This window comes from Cryptomeria japonica, chromosome 7, assembly GCF_030272615.1.
Source record: "Cryptomeria japonica chromosome 7, Sugi_1.0, whole genome shotgun sequence".
Classification (NCBI taxonomy): Eukaryota; Viridiplantae; Streptophyta; class Pinopsida; order Cupressales; family Cupressaceae; genus Cryptomeria; species Cryptomeria japonica.
This window is the reverse complement of record NC_081411.1, coordinates 298,042,758-298,070,141: the sequence shown is the minus strand read 5'-3', so window position 1 is coordinate 298,070,141 and position 27,384 is coordinate 298,042,758.

Below are 27,384 nucleotides of genomic sequence, written 5' to 3'. Positions count from 1 at the left end.
ACGGCTGGGAGGGAGTAGCTGCAATGGCAGCACTGCTACCATTTGATAGCAGCGCTACCATTGGTAGTGCACTGCTACCAAATGGTAGCTGCGCTACCATGGCAGCTGCGCTACCATGGCAGCTGCGCTACCATGGCAGCTGCGCTACCATGGCAGCTGCGCTACCAAATGGTAGCAGGGAATGCAAAAAGGGGGGGGCCCACGTGGCTGTCCACGTGGGTACCCTCCCACACTTTTTTTTAAAAAGAAAAAAATGTTAAAACAGAAAAATATAGTTATTCCATTTTTATTTATATTTAATAATATATATAATTTTATTATTTTAAATGATTGTTTTAAGGTAAAAAAAAAAAAATGCGTATGTGTTCAATATGTAAAAATAAAGAAGAGTTAATCGATAAGTGATTTTAAAATTAGTATAAGTGAATTAGACTTAGTTTTTTTTTTATATTATCCAAATTCCGTTTCTTTTATATTACTAAATCTCCGATTTGCTAAATAATAGATTTGGAATTTAGAGATTCAACATTTAAGAAAATCCATACTATAATTCAAGCTACTAATTTCATACTGATTTCATCATACTCGGGTTGTACTTATTATTAACATGGACTAATTAGTAATGGTGGATTAATATGAAATTTTAAATAAAAGTTAATTTAGCAAGTCTACCATTGGATCGACATTACTAGTTAGAGCATTACGGTAAACGAATATCTCGACCGGATAATACCTATGCGGAATTAAATTTCTATTATCGAATTTGGTTATGTAATGGTAGAACTTGCCATGATAGTGTTGGTTGCAAGTTGGTCAAGCCCCTAATTAGGAAACCGTCAAACAAGAGTATCCAGGATTGTTTGTTTCTTTTTTGTTTGTTATGACTCATTCTGACCCGCTTCTAAAAGGGATCCTTATGTAATTAACGTCCGAGGAGTCTGTTGTATATTGATTTTATTCGCCTAAGTGGCAAGATGTAAAAGACTCATAAATCATGTATTTCTAACAACATAATACCAAAGGGGTCTTGCAGTTGAGCAGACCCGGAGATGTAGCCCATCCGGGGTGAACTCCGAGATCATATCTGTGTTATGCGATGTTTATAGTGTTCTCTGTTTTATGCTTTAAATTATCTTGAATGGTTGTAATCTTGCAAAGTGTAAAGTGTAGATTAAATGAATTCAAATTTAAATGTATAACATTTTTCATATGGATAAACGTAGTTATTTAAGTTCATAAAACGTAGTAAATTATGGATATGGCATGGTATTTAAATATTAGAAATTAAAGTGTAAAAAAAAAAAGGGGGTAAATTGGTAACGTTAATTTAAATTGTAATAGTGGCAGAAATCTAATTAGAATTACTTTATGGGATCATCTTGATATTAAGTATATAAATGGGATGGATGTAAAAAGGAAACAAAGATAAAATTATGTCACTATTCTTAAATTGAAATCTAAAAGGATGAACATAATAGAAATATCTATCCTTTACCCTAGTAAACGAACCTCGCCATGTCAATTATGTTTCATTGCATTGGGTAAATTTGTTAAGTTATTTCACGATTTAATCTTAACAATAAACCTCACCAGAGTAATTCGATAATCGTGTGGACTCAATTAGGTAACTCATGTTGTATATTGGATGAATATACTTAGTAATTCATGTTGTAATTAAAAAACAATAATCCTCACTAAATTAACTTTATAATTGTGTGAACCCAACTAGAAAACCCATATGTTAATCTTATAAAAAGGAATCCCCCATGCTTGCTAAGATTGAACTAGAATGGGAAATGTCATGTTAATTATGTTTCAATATATTAGATATAGTTGTTTGGTCAAATACGTTTAATCTTAACAAATCAACCTTACCGAAATTTAACTTGATAATTGGTGAAACTCATTTAGGCATTTACCTTCTTACCCTTGTAAATGAACATCGCCATGTTAATTGTAATTCACTTTATCAAATGAAATTACTTAGTTGTTTACATTTTAATCCTAACAAATATTCTTTATTAGATTTATTTTATACAAGAGTGAACTCAACTAGTATCTATATTTGTAACCTTAAATAACGAATCCCTTATGAATGCTGAAATGGATCTAAAAAGGGAAGTTTTGGTATAGTTATTTAAACCTTAATCTTAATATATGTACCATCTCATATTAACTTCGTTTATAAGAAGAGATATGCAAAAAGATAATTGCATTCTAATCCTAATAGAAGAACATCACTATGGTCTGATTATTCAAACCTTGAAATGATGAATGTAATCTCGTTAACGATACTTTAAATTGAAGGATGCTCTCGGGGGTTCTAATGCATATCCAACTTAATGAAGTTAGTCCATTTATTGCATTATTAAAAATTCAGATGAGATCTATGGCTACTCATAACTTACCCTTCGTATAAGCACTACAACTCATTAGTTGAATATGCATGAAACCAAATGAGGGGACTCCACTCTATTAATTGTGGTTAATCCTTAAGAAATGAATTCCTCTCATCAACCATGCTTTTAATATTAACAAAAAAAAAGGGTTAACAAATGTGGGTGAATATCTTAAAATCAAATGATGGCATCCTTGTTTTACTAATCGAAGTATAACCCTAAACGAATGAATCTCGTAAAGCATATTTATAGTATTAAAGGATGATGTCAAGTGTGGATGGTCATTTTAAAACTCTAATGAATGAACCTTGTTATATTTATAGGTGCTTGAGCCCATTTGGAGACCTCCTAATGTAATTATGAATTAAAGTGCAATGAATAAATAACTTCTCAATGGCTCCCTAACCGTCTAAAGTAAATGATCTCTTCCTAAAATTATAAGACGTCAAACCATTGAACACATTTGTAATTAAGATCTATGCATTGTCCTCGTAATTAAGTTACCCAATTTAATGGATCAAATGACGCAAGTTGAGTTAGGTGTAAAGTTGTGTAATCGCGTTGGGAAACTCCTTAGGATCGTTTTAGCCTTCCGCTATGTTATCTAGATAGAGATAACTTGAGATCACTTCAATCTATCTTAATATTGTAACCTTTTCATTAACACTCTTAGTTATTATAAAAATAAATAAAAAATTTACACTCTATTTGAGTGTTTTTAATTTAAACCCATAGGGGTTTCCTGGCGGGGCATTACACATCTAGCTTATTGTACATATCTCTCAGTATTTTTTTTTAATCTCAATTAATGCTTTCTTATATATATCCAAGTATAACAAAATTGCTTCCTCAATCTCCTTTTGTTCCTTATCATCCATATGTACATAGTAATGTTGGATATTGCTCAAAATTCCATCTTTAGTTATTTGATCAATCAATTCAGTAACTGAGAGACGGGGAATAACTTCAATACTCTTACTGGATTCGAGAGCTATATCTATATCTAATTTCTTCTTCTTGTTAGGAGCAGAAGAAGACTCCTTAAGCGGTTTCCTCTTCACTGTGGGTTTCCTCTCCTTCAAAATTTTCTTTGGGGTTGTCGAAGGGGTGACCTTTACTTTATGTTTTTTCTCTTCCTCAAGCTTCTTCCTCTGTATCTTGATGTAAGTCTGGGGAATTTTGGGGGGCACAACTTCAGTATTAGAACCAGATTCAATAGGAGAAATATAAGTTTTTAGTTTCTTTCCCTTCAATACACCCTTGCTGGTTGTTACTGTCGATGGAGTCTAAACTACTACCGGAGATGACCCTTCTACTAGTCCAATGATCTGCTTGATTTCAGAGGACATTTTCTCCATAGCTTCCCCAACCTTCTTGATTTTTCCTTCCCTTCTCTTCTTGCTAAAACCTATTTGAACTTCGGATTCCTTTTGCTTTGTTGTCCCAAAGGTTTTCTCAGCTTCATCAATCGGGGCATCAATAAAAGTCTTGGCATATAAGTCCAATATCTCAGCATCAACCTCATAGCCCATCTTAGTGATCCAGACCTTTCGTGGTTGCACTGCCTCCATCAATGTTTCATCCTTCTTCACCATAAAGCAGATTTCTGTAGACTATTTATCAACAATATGTTTAGCCAGTCTTTCTCTTTTCTTCATTGTCTTATGAAACAATTTGAAATAACCCCATAAGATGGAGTCTCTCTCCTTGTCCTATCTCAAACCTCTTATATCATTTTTGATTTGTTTCCCTACCAAACTATCAAATGCCCATTGTGTTTTAATAGAACCCGGTAACTCATTCAAAAAGAAAAGCATTAAGCAAACAACAAGGTTTCCATACCAAAAAACACCTTTCTTCTACCCTAAATCTTCCCTAGGTTTAAAATTAGCTCTTCACACATCCATTGACAGAGATCATACCTAAATTTTTCTTTGACCATCTTATGAGCACAGTAAATGCATGAACTAGAAATAGATTTGAATAGATTTGATTGGGTTACCTTGTAACCGATGATCATGCTTGCAAATTGAACAACTTTGTCTCTGATAGTGCTTATCCTCATTGATCGGTTGTCAAAAGTTGTACAAGTTAACTTCTCCACCTCATTGTTAGATTTTTTTTTCTTTCCTACAGTCTGGGACAAACCGATGATTGCACAAATATCCTCCTTGGTTATTTTGTAAGGTCGGTCTAGCCCCATGAATTCCTCATGAACATGGCTTAGCACATACTGAATCATTTCATCTTCAAATTCTGGCATCTCCAAAATGTTTATGAAACCCTAATCTTTCAAAATTTGGAATTCTAGTTTCATCGATCCCTTCCTATCCAATAGATTTGTCATGTACATTGATTTGATTTCAGTAGAACCTAAATCATCTAGAGTGTGGTGGATATATGCATGAACATCTTCAATATAAGAACTTTGTTTGGAACCCTAGAAGATGCATCGACCAAATCATCAACCTTCTCAATCTGAGGGCATTGCTTGGAAACTAGGCATGGACGATCCTTGATGTCAACAACAATAGGGGTAGCCACACATACTAGAGTGGGAGCTGATCCAGAAGCCATTGCAAATGAAAGATAGCACACAAATTGATAAAATACCTCACAACCTTTGTCGGTGAAAGCTCTTGAAAATCCACACTAAATAGACTGGAATTCGCTTGAAAATGCTCTTGATCGCTTTGAATAACCTTAAACTCTCTTTGCTTCTCTCTTAATGTTGTGTGATCAGAAATGAACCAACATTACCTTTTTATTCTACGAAAACCCTAATTTCATATTGACATAAATGTGTGTCGGCCTATCATACCAGATGCAAAATCCATAATCTCAGTACCCAAAAACCTTCTGATGAACTTCCACAAGATCTGAAACAAGCTTTTAGACTGGTACTAGGGGAAATTAAAGATATATAATTAATTTGCCTCCCTCTAAGGCTAATGCCTTAGTTACCGGATGAGTTTCCTGCATGTAGGAACATTCTACTTTGTCGGTTGAGTAACTGGGTTGTTTGTCTCTGTTGGTTGATCTTCATATTTCTTAACCCATTTCTTCTTATGCTCCTTCTAGATATCATTAACCTTCGATTTTCCTTTCTCATCATTTCCTACTGGATTGTTCTTACTTCTGCAGAATTTAGCAATATGTCATATTTTGTTGCATGCTTAGCAAGTGACATTTTTTTTTTTCTAAATTAGTTTATTGTATCCTTGATCATTCCTTGACCTACATTGATTAGCCATATGTCCAAACTTTCCACATGCATGGCATTTCACATTCATTCTACAATGTTTTGTCCTATGACCATACTTCTTACAATTTGAACACTAACTGGGAACTGCATTATTATCCTGATTTGCTCTATTTCTGCAATGTCTTGGCCATATGACCAAATTTATTTCAAACAAAACATATACCATTGAGTTTATGTGCATTGGGTTTCCTTATTGGTGATTTCTGGTTCCAATTGACAGGTGGATTCTCCTTCTGATCGGTTTCTTAAACTTCATTTGCAGTACCAAATCTTTCTCCATGCTCAAATCCAAGACCTCTAGTGTCTCCCTTGCGCCTTTGATCCTTGAATAGCTCATCAAGATTTGCAAATTTGTCCTTAAACTTTTCTTTGTATTCATTTGCAGTATCTAGATCTCCCCTTAGGATTGTTATCAATCTTTCCAACTCCTGCTCATTATTCTGGGATTGCAGGTTAGCTCAGTTATCAACATACCATTCTCATGTGCTAGCCTAATGCATTCCTCGGATATTTATTTCAAATATTTGACAAGATTTTATGCATTCTTCTAGTCTTCAATCTCCTTGGACATCCTCATAGTTAGGGCTTGCATTTCAATCTTCATGACACTATTCTTCAGCTTCTAACATTGTTCTTTAAGGGCGTTATTTTCTTCATCATCTTGATTTTGTAAAAGTTCCTTCCTTTTGAGCAGATGACAGCCTCTCATGTAGGATAAGAATGAATTCTTTTGTAGAGTTCAACTCATCTTGCAACTTCAAGTTCTTCATCCTTTTAGCATTATAGTCTTCAAGTTCTACTTCAAGTTGTTTCTCCATACTCATATCCATGGATTTTGGATTCAAGATCTTCCTTAAGTTGTTAGCCTTAATCCAAGGTACCAGGCTCAGATACCAATTGTTGGAATCCAAAAACACTGAGAGAAGGGCGGGGGGGGGGGGGGGGGGAGAATCAGTGCTCTACTGGTGAAATCAATTTTAACCTTACTAACAAAGTATTTCAGTAACTGGTAACCATTAAATAATATAATAATAAGTAGAAATGAAGCAACCACAAGAGCATACACCATAACACAGAGATTTATACATGGAAAACCTCAAAGAGAGGAAAAACCACAGTGGGATTGGTGACCCACAATATCTATCCACTATCCAAATGAATAAATATTACAATAGGGGCTTGCACATGCAGGAAGGCCAACAACCTAGAGCGCACTTCTCATCACAAAAGGAGTCTCACTAACTACAAACACCAAATATGGAGTTTCAAACAAAATTCTAAATTCAAAGATTGCATCTACTATGTTGGATGAGTTTCGGTTTAAGCACTATTTGTACCGGTTTTCACGGTATCCTCCCTTAGCAGTAACTTACTTCACATCTCAAACCTCTAAACCAATTATCAAGACTGACTATAGAATATTATATTCACATTCAGTCGATCAACATCGCTCGCACAATATCATATCACTATATATCACAGCTATCTATGTATATCTCCAAAATAACCTAACCGATCTGACCTAAATATCCTTCCCAATCACAAACATAAATGCCTTATGTCGGCTTACAAAGATATTACAATTTATTTACATGTCGGCCTAGACAAAAATAAATACATTAAACATCGTGACCAATGCCACTGATTGGTGTCGTGTAAACTTGTCAGATCAATCTCCTATGTCGGCCTCATATATCGGTTCCTAGTTTGTCGGTTTCCCTGAATATTGGTTGTCGAATAATGAATACCGATGAGTACCGGTTAAGTGTCCAACCCAAGATGATGTGTGTTTCCATCAATGACAACACAATTAAATTGGATGAGTGCCAATTGCCAACACTTGCATAGATCCCCCATCGCCCAAACCAAAGCCTAAAAAAAATTCTACTCAGCCCAATAAAACTAATCAATCCTAATCAATATTATATTGGTAGAAGATTGGTAATTTTTTAAATAAACCCTTTTTGTTTCATCAAATTCAAATTTTTAAAAGGGTCATTAGCATGAAGTGTGAAGTCATGAAGAGAGGACCTTGATCATATGGGACACTCCCAAGTCTGATTCCAAAGCATTCATGAGGAAGTAAAACAAGGGAAAAGGTTTATGTTAGAAAATCAGGTATTTTCTCTGATAGATATTCATTCTATATAATGGAAATCTATTTTATAGAAGTAATTTTTTCTTGTGAGGTCCAAAATGGATATGTATTCACAAAATAGATAACCATTTTTTAGAAAGGGTTATCATTTTCAAAATGGATATTTGTGTTGGATTTTATGAAAAATTTTATGAAAAAATGGGAATACTCATTTTTTTGGCCTAGCAATTTGTCTCCCACAAATTATTTGTTCTCAATAAGCTCATGTTTTTATTGCACCACAAAAAAATTCATGGTTTTTTACACTCTTTGACACAAAAGTAGATACTATGAATTGTTAGGATACCTTATTTTTATTTGTATAATGGGTGGTAATATTCATCATATAGTGAAAAGGAAGAGAAAACTTCAACTCTTGGAGTAAATTGAAGAAATGATAGAAAAAGATAGAGAAATAAAGAGGGGGAAAAAAGGTGTGGTGGATACTATTAAAGATGAAGATTCATCTTTACCCTTAAATTAAATTCAAACTAGAGTTTCTAATGTTGAATATAATGAATGGTTAAAAAAATAAAAATGACTATGATATTGAAATTTAAAATATGGAATATGAATGTGAAAATACTGCAAAATGTGATGAAACGCCTATTGATAAGAGTAGAATAATAAAAAAATCAAACAAATAGTTAGAAATTCTTGAACAATGTGAATGTGAATTGGATGATGTTGAAATTGTACTTGAAATCTAATTTTTATCATTGATTAAATTTAATACACATGAAAAAATGAAACTCAATGTATCTCCAAATTATATAAGAAGAGACGATCTTTGTGAAGAATAAAATGAAAGCTCACATGGTCTGTAACTTTTTAATGAGCTTGTCTCTATTAATGAGATAAGGAGGGTTAATATTCCTCATAAACCAATGAAGCATGTGGTCTAAAAAGAACTAGAGGAGGGATGGTGAAGGTTAAATTTGATGGCACATCAAAAGGTAACCTTGGCCTGAGTGGTGTAGGGAGTGTGGTGAGGGATCACTTTGGCAATATCTTGTGTGAGAAATTAGAATAACTGGGAGAAAATTTGAAAAATACTATCAAATTTTGAGTTGCATTACTAGGATTACAATGTGGCTTGGAAGTAAAGGCTACTAATCTACATCTAGAGTGAGACTCACTAGTAACTGTGAATGTAATTTGGTAGAACTCGGTTTCCAACTAGAAATTAAGGAGATGGTTGAGGCTAATTTGTGTGATGATAGGAAATTTTGAAGAGTTCAAAATAAGACACATTTACAATAGAGGCAATTAGGTAGTAGATGAGCTAGCAAAGAGGGCAGCCAAATAGGACGTGGATGCCATATCAAATTGCTTTGGTTGGCAATCAGTTTAAATTTTGAAGGGAATTAGAATTCATAGGAAAGATGGTTATGATCTTTCTTTATGTATTTGGGATTGGATCATGTGAGACTGACCAACAGATTCTATCAAACTATGAAATGATACATCAGCATTTATGTTGATATCACGTTAATCTTTATGGCAATAGTTTGTGGTTGCCCTACAGGGGGTGGAGAGATGATGTGTTGTCTATTGTTAGATACTGACAACAATTAGAAACATAAAATAATAGAAATGAGAAATTTATAATTTCTTCTAACCTTCAGAATAGCACTGCTTCTTTGTGAGAAAGTTCCTACTTTCTTTTAAGGGATTTTTTCTTTGTGAGAAAGTTCCTAGATTATTTTAAGGAGTTGAGCAAGTTATTTCTATGATTGTTGGTAGTTGCATTTAGAAGAATTTATATATATATCTATGTTGCATGTGAAGGAAAAAATAAGTAATTGTTGTTGTTATATTTGCAAATTCATATTGTAAACAAAAACAGTTGTGAATTTTGTAATTATTTTCTCTTGAGCACTAAGAATACCGATACCTTGCCCCATGGATGTTTCCTTGGCATTTTGTCAAGGTTTTACCACATAAATTTTTGTATTGTGTGTTTCTTTGTTATTTCATTTCTTTTCTTCAATATTTCTTTGCATCTAACTTGTTCTGCAGGTGCAAGCAAGGAGTTGGGTCTCAATCTCGTGGAAGTCCACGAGTTGGAAAAGTTTCCCGCTAGAAATGGGTGCTCGATTTTTTAGGAATCGGGTGCCCGGTTAGCTTCGAGGGCCCGAGTCGTTGAAAAAATTGGGTACACATTTTTAGAAAAGTGCGCCTGTTTCACTCTGGGCCATTGAAGCAAAATGGGTGCACGATTTTTTAAAATCGGGCACCCATTTTGTAAGTCTATTTAATTTTTTTTTAAGCCATTTCCTCATTTTTACTATTGACAAAATGGATGAACAAATTGAAGAAGCATGGGTGCCCGTTTTCAGCTTGCCAGTCATCCCCCAAAACCATTTTTTTCCTCATTCTAGGTACCTACCTTTGTTTTTTTTTCATTTTTTATTTTTATTTTTTTTAAATAAATTAATTTATTGTTATTTTTTAATTCTAGTGAGTAGGTTAAATTTTTAAAGTTTGAAAAATGTTTTTGTTTAATAGTGTAAAAAATATTTAGTTTTATGTTTAAAATAGTTGTTTTTAGTTTTCAAATCTTGTAGAAAACATGAAAAATAAAAAATAACTACAAATTGTTTGATGTATGCAAATTTTAAAAACTACCAAAAAATATTTAACCCTAGACAAAAAAAGAACAATAAGTTCCCTAGACAGAAAACAAATAATCTCTCTCTCTCTCTCTCTCTCTCTCTCTCTCTCTCTCTCTCTCTCTCTCTATCTATCTATCTATCTATCTCTCTCTCTCTCTCTCTCTCTCTCTCTCTCTCTCTCTCCTCTCCTTTCCCCCCCTCTCTCTCTCTCCTTTCCCCCCCCCTCTCTCTCTCTAGGACCCCTTAGTACATCCTAAGACCTCTTAAGACATTAGAGGATGCCTTAATACATCCTAGGACATCTTTTGACCTTGTAAGAAATGAAGAACCCTTTAATACATCCTACTACATCCTTAGACCCATTTTCACCCCAATGCTACTGTGGACACCCAAATCTGTCCGCTTAATTAAATGAATACTTAGTATTTATTTGATTATTTAACCATCGATCAACAATTAATTAAATATTTAATTAATTCATCTTGACCCTCTTCTCCAATTAATTAAATAAATAATTCAATTTATTTGATTTAATTCACTTAAACCATATTCTAACTTTTAATTAAATAAACAAATCATATTTGTTTAATTAAATACCATCTCTCACATTTAAATAAATCAATATTTAAATCTGTAAAAGCCTCACCCACTGCACTTTCTAGATAATGCAAGTTGCACAACTATTTTAAATAAATAAATTATTTATTTAAAATTCTATTTATCCTCACCCACTTTAAATCTTTAATGGCTTCCCTTAAAGTCTTCAAACATAATGACTTCCTTCTAGAGTCTTCTCAAGCCTTTAATGGTTTTCCTTAAAGTCTTTAAAACCTTTAATGGCTTCCTTCTAGAGTCTTCTTAAGCCTTTAATGATTTCCCTCAAAGTCTTCAAGAATTTAATGCGTTATCCCCCTTTTTCTCATTTAAATAGATTAAGATTTAATTAAATAAAATCCAAAATTCACATTCACATTTAGATAAATTAATATTTATTTAAATATCTATCCAAATGCAAAATGCACCATTTAATTAAAATAAATGATTTTATTTTAATTGAAAATCCCAAAATTCCTCCCACTTGCATTCTCCTACAAAATCCAGTTGCATGCCTAAACCTCTTCTAGATTCTTCTAATCACTTCCAATTTAGCCTCATCATATCCTAATCATTGTCACATTCCTAAATAAAAGGAAGTCACTTTTCAAAAACCTCCAAAGTATTCAATAACCATTAAAGGCTTTATGTCTTCAAATGGTTAACCTCTAAAGTCTTCCAAACCATTAAAGGCTCTTACATAATCATTTATGGTTAGCTCATCTTTGACCTTCAGTTAGAGACTTTCCTCTAACTTAACCATCCTTTTGACTCATGGGTCTCTTCAAAGCATTTATTTTTTTGACTAAGGTAACCATTTAACCCTTTTACATTCATTTATCCCTTGGATAAAAGGAATACCCATTAACCTAACCCTAACCCAACCCCCTAGGGTAACCATCATGTCCCCTCAAGTATTTAATGCTCCTTATCTCTCCTCTCAAGCCTCATCATGGTGACACTTGTCAACATGGGAAAGCATTGAAAGTCTCACATGGATTGAATATCTTTCAATCCTAACACTTGTTAAGATTGCTCAATCTTAACCCTTCATTTCCCCATTTCTTCTATAAATATAACCCTTTTCCTCAAGAAAAGGAGGAAGCATTAGAGTATTGTTACTATACTAGCATTAGCATAGATCTTTCTCATAGCATCACTATCTACACTTGCATAGCATTTGTTTATCATATCCAACCATCTTGAATCTCTATATGGCATCCATGGCTAGTGCTAAAAGCTAAGAGGTACACTTATTTGGGGATTGGAGAGGGGAGAAACAAGGTAAAAACATTAAAAGGTATCATGGAAGCATCTTAGGGAAGCTCTTCTCCTTTCTTTTGTTTTTTTAAACTTCTTTCATGCTTTTTGAAATCTCTTTTGATATGTTTGGAATGGTTTTTTGTTCTTTGTTTTGGTTTTATGGTTGAAACTAACTTATTAACATTGATCTTTGGTGTTGCCTTGTCCCCATTTCCACAACATCATTTGGTGAACCCAACACGAATCGAACACTTTAGTAACCTCAAGAACACATTTTTTAGGCTTGTCAGCTCACCATGTGCACTAACTTTTTGAATGTTTTAGTTGCAAATTTTCTAATTTTTTTGTGCAGATTTTGGAAGGAGTTAGTTTAAAACATTTTAATTTCTTTAGTCTAAAACAAATCTTGTTTTTTTTCACAAAGGGATAAAAAGAACTTCACATTTTCTATTTGGTGCAACTAAAAAAAACTCCTTTTCATTTGGTGCATAAAAAAAACTTCATCTTTCTTGTTTTTCACAAAGGGATAAAAAGAACTTCACATTTTCTATTTGGTGTAACTAAAACAAACTCAACTTTTCATTCAATGCATAAAAAAGAACTTCATCTTTCTTGTCTTTCATAAAGGGATAAAAAGAACTTTACATTTTCTATTTGGTGCAACTAAAACAAACTCAACTTTTCATTTGGTGCATAAAAAGAACCTCACATTTACCTTTTTGCTACAAAGGCTACATGACTTTATTTTTGTTGACCAAGTTTTGCTTTCCAAAGTTTGTCAAGTGTCAAACATTTTGATATCTTGGTTAAAAAGAACACCATATCTATTGGAGCAACATCTCCAAGTAACAAATAGATCACATTGTGATGATGGGTTAAAAATAACAAGTGTGATTTGTGTTTTGGCATGCTTGTGCAAATTTGTAGAGTGGTCCCAATTCTAACACACACTATCCTCTCCCTTGGCTCTTGTGGTCCTAGGTGCAAGAGAAAGGTGGTAATAAAACTATAATTTTTTTTATTTTTAAGAGAGGTCTGCCAAGAGACACATCACTCTTGGGACGACCTTGAATGGTAAATCCTTTGAGTCGCTATAGAAATCAGGTGAGAGCAAAAGTTGTAGCCTTAGGTGTATCTGTTGCTGCAGTGTAACTTGTTGAAAGGATATATGAGCCTCACCATGAGTTACAAGCTCTTGAGTATGTCAATGCAGAATGAACTTACATATAAAGACATTGAGCATTACTAGACATGTCTTATTTTAAAAGCCCACCCATTCTATTGATTGGGGATATTTGTGAAAAGTTCAGTGCAAGAGCATAGAATCTTTTTCTCCCAAGATACTCACCATACATATTTCCTTGAGTAGAAATAGGGATTTTTGAAAGGCTACTTGTAGCTTGATGAAAGTGGTGACTCCCCCATCATAGGGACCACCTATCTATTATGCTTCCGCAAGACTTAGTATATCACATCCTTACCTACCATGACAGGATACATAAGGTATGTAGTACCAAAGTTGAAGAAATATCAAGTTGTGGGCTAAGAATATTGCAATTGGTCATTACTTTTGCTTCCGCAAGACTTAGTATATCATATCCTTGCCTGCCATGACAGGATACATAAGGTATGTAGTACCAAAGTTGAAGAAATATCAAGTTGTGGGCTAAGAATATCGCAACTAGCCATTACCTTAGGGATAAAAAGTGTTTGAGTTGTCTTCCTCTTGTTTCATACTAGTGGAAATTTGGGTTGACTTTAGGCCTATGAACATACATGCATTATCAAGGTCAAAAAGTTCATGAATGGGTTGATTTATACCCACACCTTTTGTGCCATTTTTGAAAAGGCAAGAATATGTGCTTGTGTGCTTGATGTGTTTTCTTGTCAAAGGATTCAAACAATTGAAACAAGTTACACCCCAACAATGATCTCAATAAATAAAACAACATTCTTGAAAGAGCCATCAATGCTTCATGTTTGGAAATCTCTCAAATACACCAAGAAGTCAATTTATCAAAAAACAAAAAAGAAGCAAAGTGAAAAGAAAACCCAAAAGAGAATAAGTTTCTTGTACAAAAACCGTAAGTTGTTGTTGAAGCATCATACTTTCATCCATCGATATCACGATTTTAGTCATGGTTTTACCAACGAATTTGAATTAGAACCACTTGCATCATAAGATTTCTTTCAAAGAAGGGCTCTATCTTATCATCATAATCACGGTCAATGCATTCCTCCATCATACATTCCACAACCCGCAATCACTTATTAGAGATTCCTTGGTTCACATAATCCTCCTACATTTTCTTCCATCTTTATCACTTCAAAATCATTTCTAAAATCAATCATCAAATTCATAGTTCCTTAGTAGAAATTACAAGGTTCACACTCATTCCAAACACATCACAAATCCATTCCAATCTCAACACACCAAGGATTTTGTCCTTAGTTATTTTAGGATATTGCTAATCACAACAAAACATACTTTCTAGTGTGTCTCTACATCTAGGATCAATCATCCTAAGAGGAATTACTAAACATCTAGATAGGTTAAAACTATATTTTGAGTGCATCCTCTCATAGCTAGGTGGTTTGTGCTTTGTAAAACACAAAACCTCGTTACAACTCATCTCATAATTATTTGAAACCAAGTGAGCAATCTCAAAAATAAACTTTGTTGATATACAACCTTCTGTAATAGGAGATCCCTCATCCATACACATTTCAACATGATGGTATGATGAAAAAATAAGTATTTGATAGAATACTGAGAGGGGGGGATGAAACAGTATATTGAAAAACTAATACAAAGTTCCCAAACTCAAACTCAGTTAAACAAAGTAAACATATATGTTAGTCAAGATCAATATTCATAGGAATACTTGACATCAACTGGTTCCACTATTATGAAAACTTTAATAGTAAACAACTTTGAAAAATTATGTAAATCAACAATGCTCAATCATAACTCAACATATTCATCTCTTAATGCTTCTGCATAACATGATTTGTCATAAATTAACCATATCAACAAATAAAGTCACAACCACAAAAGCATTCACCACTTGACACAAATGTTTATATGTGGAAAACCCAAATAGGTAAAAACCATGGTGAGATGGAACTCACAAGGATAGCTATCTGAACTCTTCTAAAGTTTGCCCTATTAGAGGCCATAGCCTATTAGATCTTTATAATAAGTCCTATTAAGAACTAATTCTGGTTAGGAATCACCCAGTTAAGGGATTTTACAAATATGCCTTCATTAAAAGCACAATACCCTATTAGGAGTAACCTCGCTAGAGTTTTTAAGAATCCAAGCTAATGGACCACCTTGTTAGAGGATTTAATGAGTAACTAAGCTTGTTAGAGCTCACCCAGCTAAGGGATTTAACTTCTGTTGTAATTGTTAGAAAACAACAGTTTTGCTGATCTGTCTGAATAACACTACATTTTCTTGACCAGATCCTTCTATAACCTTCAATCTGCCTTCACTCAAAGTACATATCCATTCATCGGTTTGGCAACTGCACACTCAACTGATTTTCTACCAATCTTGTCAACCACCTTTACAAACAACTTCATCGACCTTAAATAGAAATCAATTAGGTTGGTAACATAGCAAAAACCTAATTCTCATCATCGATATTACAAAGAAGTCGGTACAATCTTGACAGTTAGAAATCATGACAATATTTTCACATTCTTCAAGACAATTTCAACTGCTCCATGATCACCACTTCATCGGACTGTGTAACCCATCACATGTTATGCATTTGATGCAATCCACTTTGCTCCTTCCCTAGAAAAGAACAAACGTGCCAAAACAATTTGAATATATCCTCTTTCAAATGATCACGCATGTCTTCATCATTAACACTTATCAGATAATAAACCATCAAACTTGGTCAGTTAGGGTTTAACAACTGATAGGGTTTTACTGGTTACATTACATAGAAAGGTTTAACCCTTTATATCGGTTCACCGCTTCAACTTTCAAATTGTACATACCGGTTACAACATGTTCCCCAAAGCTCTTTTACTAGTTACTAGCCAATACCAAAAACAACAATATCAGCAATATCATGAATGCCATTACCGGTTCAATTGACATTAATGTCAACATATCATTAATGCAATCTCTATGCAAAATACCAACAATATTCAAATGCCAACAATCTCCCACTTTGGCATTGATGGAAATACAAATATCAATGCCTCTGACTACTGTTGAGATTGGTGAATAGGAATCCTGGTTTACATTACCAAGTATTCACCTTGCCCCATCTGTCTTCAGCCTACCGCTGGTTCACTTAATCAGACACATAATTCTTCTCCCCCTTTGACAACAATGCCAAAGTGAAAGTAAAACATGTAATTTTGCTCTCACTGTGATGTTGATGCTCCCCCTGTGGAATACATCCACTCCTTCATTAGTCCATATAAGATTCTACAAATAATTCAAGGACTGATGCAATCAACATCATACTCAACTAACTTCATGAAGAGGGACAACCCCCAATTGATTTCTAAGATAATTGAAAGTGGTCTTAGGAAGAGGTTTGGTAAAGATATCTGCAAGCTACTCCTTGGTAGAAACATGCTCCAAGATAACATCTTTACTTCAAACTTTTTCCCTCAAGAAGTGATATTTCAACTCAATGTGCTTAGTCCTTGCATGCAAAACAGGATTTTTGGGAATGTTTATTTTAGCACTTGTATTATCACACAAAATCTTTATAGGTTCAAAGATATCTATCTTCAAACCTTCCAAAATGCACCTCATCCACATAGCTTGTGTGCAATTTATACAAGTTGCTACATACTCAACTTCAGCAATAGATTATGAAGTGCAACTTTGCTTTTTGCTACTCCAAGAAACTAGCTTTCCTCCTAGAAAGAATTCTCCACCGGTAGTACTCTTCTGGTCATCAATTTTTCCTGCCCAATTAGCATCTGTGTATGCTTTCAAATCAAGATTTCCACCATATGGATACCATAACCCATAGTCAACAGTACCTTTCAGATATCTCAAAATCTCTTGGTTACCATCATATGTGCCTCCTTAGGATTCTTCTGAAATCTAGAAACAATACCAACTGCATGGGCAATATCTAGTCTACTGTGAACAACATAGTGTAATTTTCCACTCATTGACCTATATTCCTTTTCATCTACAGACTTAGATGCATCATCTTTGGACAATTTACAACCTGTAACCATTGGGGTTCCAACTGGTTTATAGTCACTCATACCAAAAGTCTTCAAAACTTCTTTCACATATTTGGATTGAGTAATGAAAATGCCATTCTTCATCTATTGTATATGTAAGCCTATGAAATTTTTTATTTCCCCTACTAATGACATCTAAAATTTATTCTTCATTTAATCTACAAAACAATTACTCATGTCATCATTACCTCCAAATATAATGTCATCTACAAATACTTCACTGACCAATATTTCATCTCCTTCAGACTTGAGATAAATGTTGTTGTCATCATTGGTTCTAGTAAAGCCTATCTTCATCATATGAGTATAAGTCATTTATACCATGCTCTAGGTGCCTACTTTAATCCATATAGGGCTTTATGCAATTTGCATACCATTTCTTCTTTGTCTGTCAATGCATAACCATTAGACTGCTCTATATAAACCTCTTCTTCCAGTATCCCATTCAACAATGTAGACCTGACATCCATCTGGTATACTTTGAACTTCTTATATGTTGCAAATGCAAGCAATATTCTAACTCCTTCCAGTCTTGCTACTGGTGCAAAAGTTTCTCCATAATCTTCTCCTTCTTGTGCATAGCCTTTATAGACTAATCTTGTCTTATTTCGAATCACAACACCATCTTCATTTAATTTTTTTTTTAATACCCATTTGATACCTATAACATTCTTATTTACCAGTCGGGGTACCAGGTTCCAAGTGTTGTTCTTCTCAATTTGATCCAACTCCTCCTCCATAGCTTTCACCCAATGATCATCACCAAATGTCTCTTTAGCACTTCTAGGTTCAAAGGTGGAGATCATGCAAGAGTTCTTGCTTAATCTCCTTCTAGTTTGTACACTAGCATCTTTATCTCCAATTATCTATTCAGGGTTGTGATTTAGTCTCACATACCTAGGTAAAACATGATCATTCTCTTCAGGTTCAGCCTCTTCATTATTATCTTCCTCTGAATTTATTTGTTCTAGTTGAACAACTACATCAGTATTTGCTTTACCGATTTCTGATTTAATAGTTTCAAGTTCTAAAAGCAAAATGCAAGGATCTTCATCCTTTTTCTCAGAACTAGTTCCTTTTGATATTTGAGGAAATTCATCAACACGAACATCTGCACTTTCAACAATTTTTTGTGTCTGGTTGTTGAAGCATTTATAGGCCTTATTCTTGGTGGAATAGCCAAGAAATATGCCTTCATCACTCTTAGCTTCAAACTTTCTTATGTAATCACCTATTTTAATAGAACATATGCATCCAAATATCTTGAAATAGATAACATCGGGTGATCTTCCATACCAGTACTCATATAGGGTCTTGTCCTTACCTCTTTTCACCAGAACTCGGTTCATTGTGTAGATTGTTGTACTTAAATCTTCTCTCCAAAATGTTTTTGATACACCTCCTTGTATCAACATAGTCCTAGTAGCTTCAACCACTGGCTGGTTGTTTCTCTCTGCTATACCATTCTGATGTGGTGTCCTTGGTGCAGAAAGTTGCCGCTTGATACCATTATCATCATAATATTTAGTGAACTCTGTAGAAGTGAATTCACCGCCTTGATCTATTCTTAGACATTTAATCTTCTTGCCACTTCTTTCTCAGCTAAGGCTCTGAATGCCTTGAATTTACCAAAAGCTTCATTATTCTCCATCAAGAACGTGACCCACATCATCCTTAAACAATATTCAGTGAATATCATGAAGTATCTATCACCTTGAATGCTTCCTTTTCTAATTGGTCCACATAGATCAGTATGAAACAAATCTAACAAGTTCTCTGTTGAGAAAGACTTTCTCTTAAAAGTTGAAGAAGTCATATGTCCAAGTTGACATTCTTTACAAAGAGCATTGACCAGTTTGTCTAGTTGAGGTAGACCTCTTATAGTCTTAGACTTGCTTACTTTAATAATATGTCAAAATTAATATGACAAAATCTCTTATGCCAAAGCCAGCTATCATCCATCTTTGCAATCAAACAGTTGCTAACTTTAGGATTGAGATGAAACAAATTAGCTCTGGTCTGTTTACTAGTTGCAATCACTTCACCTTTGTTGTCAAAGATTTTGCATATACCATTTCCAAATTCCAATGGGTATCCTATGTCATTAACTTGTTCCACACTAAGAAGATTGTGCTTTAGGCCTTCAACCCAGTAGACATGGACAAGACTGCTTTTCCCATTAAGAGAAATAACTCATTTTCTTTTTCACCATACAGGGTGATTCATTGCCAAATATGACAACATTGCCATCAAATTCCTTCAGGCAAAGAAATTTGCTCTGATAACCGATCATGTGATGTGAACAACCACTATCAATGATCCAATCATCAGAGTTATCCATTCTGGATACTAGTGCCTTCTAATATGATATTTCTTCCTTAATGGCTACAAACACAATATCTTCACCATCATCATTATCAGATTCTTCATCAGTAACACCACTGTCAATAGCTACAAGACAATCTCTCTTGCCTTTGCCCTTGTACTTCTTAAATTTGTCTCTTTTGTATTCATTTTCACCACTAGGACAATTTTCTACTATATGACCAATCTTGTTGCATGCAAAACATTTTAAAGGTAGCTTACCTTTATATTTACCATGCCTCTAGGTAGTTGTTTTGACAACAATTCTTCAAGATCCACTAAGCCATCATCATCTTCAGCATCTCTATTGGATCTAGATTCATAGTTATGGCTGATATCTCTACTTCTTCTCACAGATGGGTTAGAGACGGAAGCTCTAAATGCAGATTCTGATCTCTGTACACTACCATCATAGCCATTTAGTTCAAAAGCAGTAAGTTTGCCAATAATAGAGTCAAGAGTTACTTTTGTCTTATCAATGGATTTCAGCTCTTGAATAGCTACAACTCGGATAGCATAGACTGGTAGCAGGGTTCTCAATACTTTACTAATTACTATGGCATCTTCCACTTTCCCTCCTGCACTCTTTATGTCACCAACTATCTCTTAAATCCTTTGACTGTACTGCTGGATGTTCTCAACTTCAGTCATTCTCATATCGTCAAACTTTCCTCTTAAACTCTCCTCTTTGGCAATCTTAACATGTTCATCACCATTATAAATCTCTTCTAATTTCTTCCATACTTCATATGCAGTTTCAAGACCTTGAATATCTACATATTCAACATCTGATAAGGAATTGATGAGAGCTTCTACTGCCTGGTGATTTTCTTGTTGTTCTTTCTTTTGATCATCAGTCAGGATTCCAGTAGATGTAGTATACTTATTTTTTATATGATCCCAATACTGACTATCAAGACTCTTAATGTAAATATTCATCCTGTAACTCCATATTCTATAATTATCTTTGTTAAACTTTGGACCTTCTTTCTTCATCATGATCTATAAGATATTTTCCTCAAGTTGTTAGGCTTTTAGATTAAGAGGACTTGAGATGCTCTAATACTAATTGATGGTATGATAAAAGAATAAGTATCCGATAGAATACTGAGAGGGGGGGTGAATCAGTATATTGAAAAACTGATTAAAAGTTCCCAAACTCAAACTTAGTTAAACAAAGTAAACATAACTTAGTCAAGATCAATATTCATAGGAATACTTGACATCAACCAGCTCAACTATTATGACAACTTTAACAGTAAACAACTTCAACATTTATGTAAATCAACAATGCTCAATCATAACTCAACATTTTTATCTCTCAATACTTCTGCATAACATGTTTTATCATAAATTAACCATATCAACAAATAAAGTCACAACCACAAAAGCATTCACCACTTGACACAAATGTTTATACGTGGAAAGCCTAAATAGTTAAAAACCATAGTGAGATGGAACTCACAAGGATAACTATCTAAACTCTTCTAAAGTTTGCCCTGCTAGGAGCCAAAGCCTGTTAGAGCTTTACAATAAGTCCCGTTAAGAACTAATTCCAGTTAGGAATCACCCGATTAAGGGATTTTACAAATATGCCTTCATTAAAAGCACAATACCCTATTAGGAGTAACCTTGCTGGAGGATTTAAGAATCCAAGATAATGGACCACCTTGCTAGAGGATTTAATGAGTAACCAAGCTTGTTAGAGCTCACCCAGTTAAGGGATTTAACTTATTCTGTAATTGTTAGAAAACAACGGTGTTGTTTCTTTATCTGAATAACACTACCTTTGCTTGATCAGATCCTTCTACAACCTTCAATATGCCTTCACTCAAAGTACAGATCCATTCATTGGTTTGGCAACTGCACGCTCAACTGGTTTTCTACCAATCTTGCCAACCACCTTTACAAACAAATTCATCGACCTTAAATAGAAATTAGTTAGGTCAGTATTATAGCAAAAACCTAATTCTCATCATCGAGATTACAAACAAGTCCTTGCAATCTCAACCGTTGGAAATTATGACAATCTTTTCACATTCTTCAAGATAATTTCAACCGCTCCATGATCACTGCTTCATCGGACTGTGTAACCCATCATGCGTTATGCATTTTATGCAATCCACTTTTCTCCTTTCGTAGACAAGAACAAACATGCCAAAACAATTTGAATATATCCTCTTTCAAATGATCACACATGTCTCCATTATTATCGCTTATCAGATAATAAACCATCAAGCTTGGTCGATTAGGGTTTAATAGTTGATAAGGTTTTATCGATTACATTACATAGAAAGGTTTAACCCTTTATACCGATTCACCGGTTCAACATACAAATTGTACATATCGGTTACAATATGTTTCACAAAGCTCTTTTACCAGTTACTAGCCAATACCAAATATAACAATATCAACAATATCATGAATGCCATTACCGGTTCAATTGAAATCAATGACAACATATCATTAATGCAATCTCTATGCAAAATACCACCAATCTCCAAATGCCAACACAACACATATTCATCACATCTTACCCAAACAAATTTTTGACCTATCAAAGGATCAACCACACACTTTTTCATGCACAAATGCGTGCTTCAAACATGGCTAGTTCTAGGTCTCAAAGTCATACACAAACTCAAAATGAAATATGGGAAGAAGAAGAAGAAGAAGAAGGGAACGTTAATCCCTTTTATAGAAGAGGAGACCCAAATATCCCTATATAAGCATAAACAAAAGATGCACTTAGCAACCCCAGATTTAACAGATTCTTTGAAGAAGTTCTCAAGGGATGTGTTGATGCCCATTTTATAAAACTTGCTCAAGAAGGAGCCAAAATTCCCTCTGACTTTGATGTATCACAAATTAAGGATATACCAGCACAATCCCAACATAGCCATCAACAAGAATAAAATCATAGTGATAGGGAAGAAGGAATATACATAACTATGATAATAACTATCAACACAACAACATCCCCCCTCATCTTACATAAATGGATATGTTAAGACAACATATGCAAGACCTCACCCAACAAGTGAACTCAGGAAGGACACAAAAGCAATATGATCTCAAATATATATGTCCATATCCATTTAATAGAAACATATACATGCCTTCTTTCCCATGCACCTTCGAAACCTGAAAGTTTGATAAATACAAAGGAAAGGGAGACCCTAGAGATCATGTGTGAGAATTTTTCTTTTCCCACTTAAAGGTTGCATATGAGGACACATATTTAATGTGCCTCTTTCCCCAAAGTTTTGGAGGCTCAACCATGCAATAGTTCTCATGCCTTCCCGGTGGGATCAGGACCTTTGAGGACCTCATACAAAAATTTATCACTCATCATGCGCATAACTTAGAATGCGATATCTCCATGGATGATCTATGCAATACCAAACAAAAGAATGGCGAGTTATTCTCAACATTCTTACAAAGATGGACACACCTTTCTAGTAGACATTCCTTTCCCATTCCTGAAGAGCAATGAGTTGAAATTTTTATTTCAAACTTAAATGAGGAAATAAAATTTTACTTAAACATAAAATGTTTCAACAATTTCAAAGACGTCATAGCTCAGGGACTTAAAATAGAGAAATCCCTTATCAAAAAGGGACTTGTCAAAATATACAATGACAACAAGGAGGGTCCAAGACCAGCCTACAATAGTGACAAACCAAAGTTTTGGGCTAAGATCAAAAACATTGTTAACGATGGTGTTGTGGATGCACGAACTGTCAAAATCACCCAACCCATAGTAAAAATTGAAGGGGTTGCAGATAATCGCAACAACCCCACTACTAATCAAGGTAATCCTCAAACCAATCAAGGTAATCCTCAAACCAATCCAGGAAATCAACCTTCAAACACATATCAAGAGGAACATAAAAATAGGTACCCGACCTACACACCCTTGGGAGAATCTCTTGAAAATATTTTATGCCAACTCATCTCTTTTGATCTTATCACATTACCTAAAACATCAAACTATGAGCCACAAGTCAAACCTTCTTGGTGGAGAGATAATGAATATTGTGCATTTTATAAAGGAAGAGGGCACAAAATAAACAACTGTCATCGATTAAAGGATATCGTTCAAGACCTCACTGATCGAGGTGACATAGAAGTGGATGGTCACAATGCAAAAAATTCCAATATTGATCACACCATGTTCAAAAATCCACTCCCATCATATGACAAAGGAGGTCCCTCCCATCAAGGTAAGAATCAAGATAACACAACAAATTATACATGCGCAACCTATACTTATATTGTCAATAATCTTTATGATGCCAATGAACAAGTTGCTATCATTACCATTAAAGGCAAAGATCTTACATGGAATATTGTTACCCGTTGTAGTCACATAAATTTGTCCACTTAATTAAATGAAAATTTATTATTTAATTGATTATTTAACCATCAATCAATAATTAATTATTTAATTAATTCATCTTAACCCTCTTCTCCTATTAATTAAATAAATTATTCAATTTATTTGATTTAATTCACTTAAACAAATTTAGACCATTAATTAAATAAATCAATCATATTTGTTTAATTAAATCTTCTCACACATTTAAATAAATTAATATTTATATTTATTTAAATCTCCCAAAATCCCATCTCTCACATTTAAATAAATTAACATTTATTTAAATCACCTTTATCCTCCACCCACTTGTATTTTCCTACAAATGCAAGTTGCACAACTACTTTAAATAAATAAATTATTTATTTAAAATCCTATTTATCCTCACCCACTTGAAACCTTTAATGGCTTCCCTTAAAGTCTTCAAACTCAATGGCTTCCTTCTAGAGTCTTCTTAAGCCTTTAATGGTTTCCCTTAAAGTCTTCAAACTCAATGGCTTCTTTCTAGAGTCTTCTTAAACCTTTAATGGTTTCCCTAAAAGTCTTCAAGAATTTAATGTTGTATCTTCCTTTTTCTCATGTAAATAAATTAAGATTTTGTTTATGGTGAAAGTGGATAGCAACAATATTGAAAGACTAAATGAATTCAACCACAAAACCCTAGCCTAACAACAACAAAGATCCACCATAACATATGAGGATTACCTAAGACAATGCAAATCAAATGAAATCACAAAGATTATACCATCACATGTCCAATAGAGTTTGGATCTCCATTCTTCCTATCTCGATTGATCTTGCTTGATATATTTGCTCTTAGATTTTATGTGTGCACAAGAGCTCATCAAAGAACGGAAAAGTGGTTGCAAGTAGGATCGCATATGAAAGTTCGAATGCTAGGATGATTAGAATGTATAGGGTTGATAATGAAGGAAGCATCTTCTTATATAGAAGACACTATAAGAAATGGAGGGATTAGATTAAGAGGTTTAAAAGATAAATGGTCGGCTATGATTAGAGGGTAGATAGAAGAAATAAGAAAATAATGAGAGGGCAGGTAGTGTAGGAATTAAGAGATGAATGACATGTATCATAGGTAGAAAAGGTTAATGAATTAATTAAATAAATAAAGATTCATTTAATTAATAGAGGAAGTGGAATCAATTAAATAAATAAAAGTATTTATTTAAATGAGAAATAAGGCTAGAAGAGGATAAATGAATTAATTAAATAAATAAAGATTTATTTAAGTAATAGAAGAATTAGACTAAAGTAATTAAATAAATAAAATATTTATTTAATTAGACTGGACAATTTTAGGTGTCTACATTTTGCCCCTCTTTGAGACAATGCAACTTGTCACGTTGTTTCAAAGAAGATAATATGAACTGATACAAAGTTGCCCCAAGATGGGAATAATATACCCCCTCGAGAGATTGGATGAAAATGTTTGAAAAGATCGTAGACAATCTCTCGATAAGAAAGAAAGGCTAGAATGGATTGACAAGATAGAGTGACCGAGTCACGGGATAAAGAAGACTAGCCAGGGAAACTAGCGCTAGGGCTAGGGCTAGGGAAGTCTATAAGATAGACCACGAGGGGAAAACATCCTCATTGTCATCCACACATCCAAGAGATCAGAGTGCAGAGACAGAATAAAGCAGCATCAATCAACAGCGATGGCATTGGTGCATAGATTCGATTGCGTTCGCCGATTTCAGAGGCCAGCAGATGCAGGAGAGCCGATAAAAACCACCAAACCTCCTTGTACTTTGTCGCAATAAATGTTGTCATAAATGCATGTTAGGTAGTGCATTTAATGAATTTTAGAATATGTCAAGCAGGGTAAAAAAATGCTAAGGCACGTCATTGCTGGTGCCAGGCACGTCTGGGTAGGCTAGGTGCATCTGTGTTTGTGTCAGGTGTGTCTATGAATGCAAAGGCATCTATGTTGAATGTGATCGTATCTACGTTGTGCAGGCGTGTCTACGCTATATAGGCACATTTGTGCTATATGGACGCGTCTGTGCAGAGCAGAGGCATGTCTATGTATGTCAGGCACGTCTATGTAGAGAAGATGCGTATGTGTAGTATGTAAGCACGTTTATGTCATGAAAGGGCGTTTATGTCTTCTAGGCCAAATCGGCAGTTCTGTGATGAACGTATGTTGTCGATTGGATAAGCTACTAAGAGGATACACTCAAGCAGGTCCTCTAGGGAAGACTAGAATAGGAAATAGGGCTAGGATTGACAATTCTATGATAGAACATACGTTTCCAATCAGGAAACTACTCAAGAGGATACACTCAAGCAGATGCCCTAGGATAGGATAAATCGAGGCACTTTGTGATGAACAGGGAATGCCAAAACATAGTACTTTGTGATGAATAGGGAGTACTAAAAAGAGCAGCACTTTGTGATGAACAGGAAGTGCAAAACACATAGTACTTTGTGATGAATAGGGAGTACTAAAAAGAGCAGCACTTTGTGATGAACATGAAGTGCAAAACACGTAGTACTTTGTGATGAACAGGGAGTACCACTAGGATAAATAGCAACACTTTGTGATGAATAGGGAGTGCCACTAGGATAAAAAGAAACACTTTGTGATGAACGGGGAGTGTCACTAGGATAGAATACCATAAGCACTTAGGATAATAAGAAGCATTTTGTGATGATCAGGGAATGCCACTATGATTGGCACGATTGATTCGCTTTACTGCAGGAGTATCTACCAATGTTGGAGTCACGGGAGAGATTCCCATTGACTCAGAGTTTGCGAGCAGAGCTAACAGTTGAGGAGAGAGTAGTGGTTCAGGCTATGGGCCTGTGATATATTCTGTATGTGCCAGAGTTTTGGGTGAACATGGGGTTGCTGACTACGTTGGCTGAGAGATGGCACTCAGAGACTTGTAGCTTCTATTTGTCGATGGGTGAGATGACAGTCATCTTAGAGGATGTTTATAGGATACTGAGGATACCAATCAATGGGGAGTGAGTACCCTACAATGGAGATGGAGACAGGGATGCACTAAGATGAGTGTTTTAGCATCTGGGACTGGAGATGAGGGCTGAACACGTGGCTTGGGATACCATGAAATAGATAGGATTAGCATTACCAGTGGTACTGG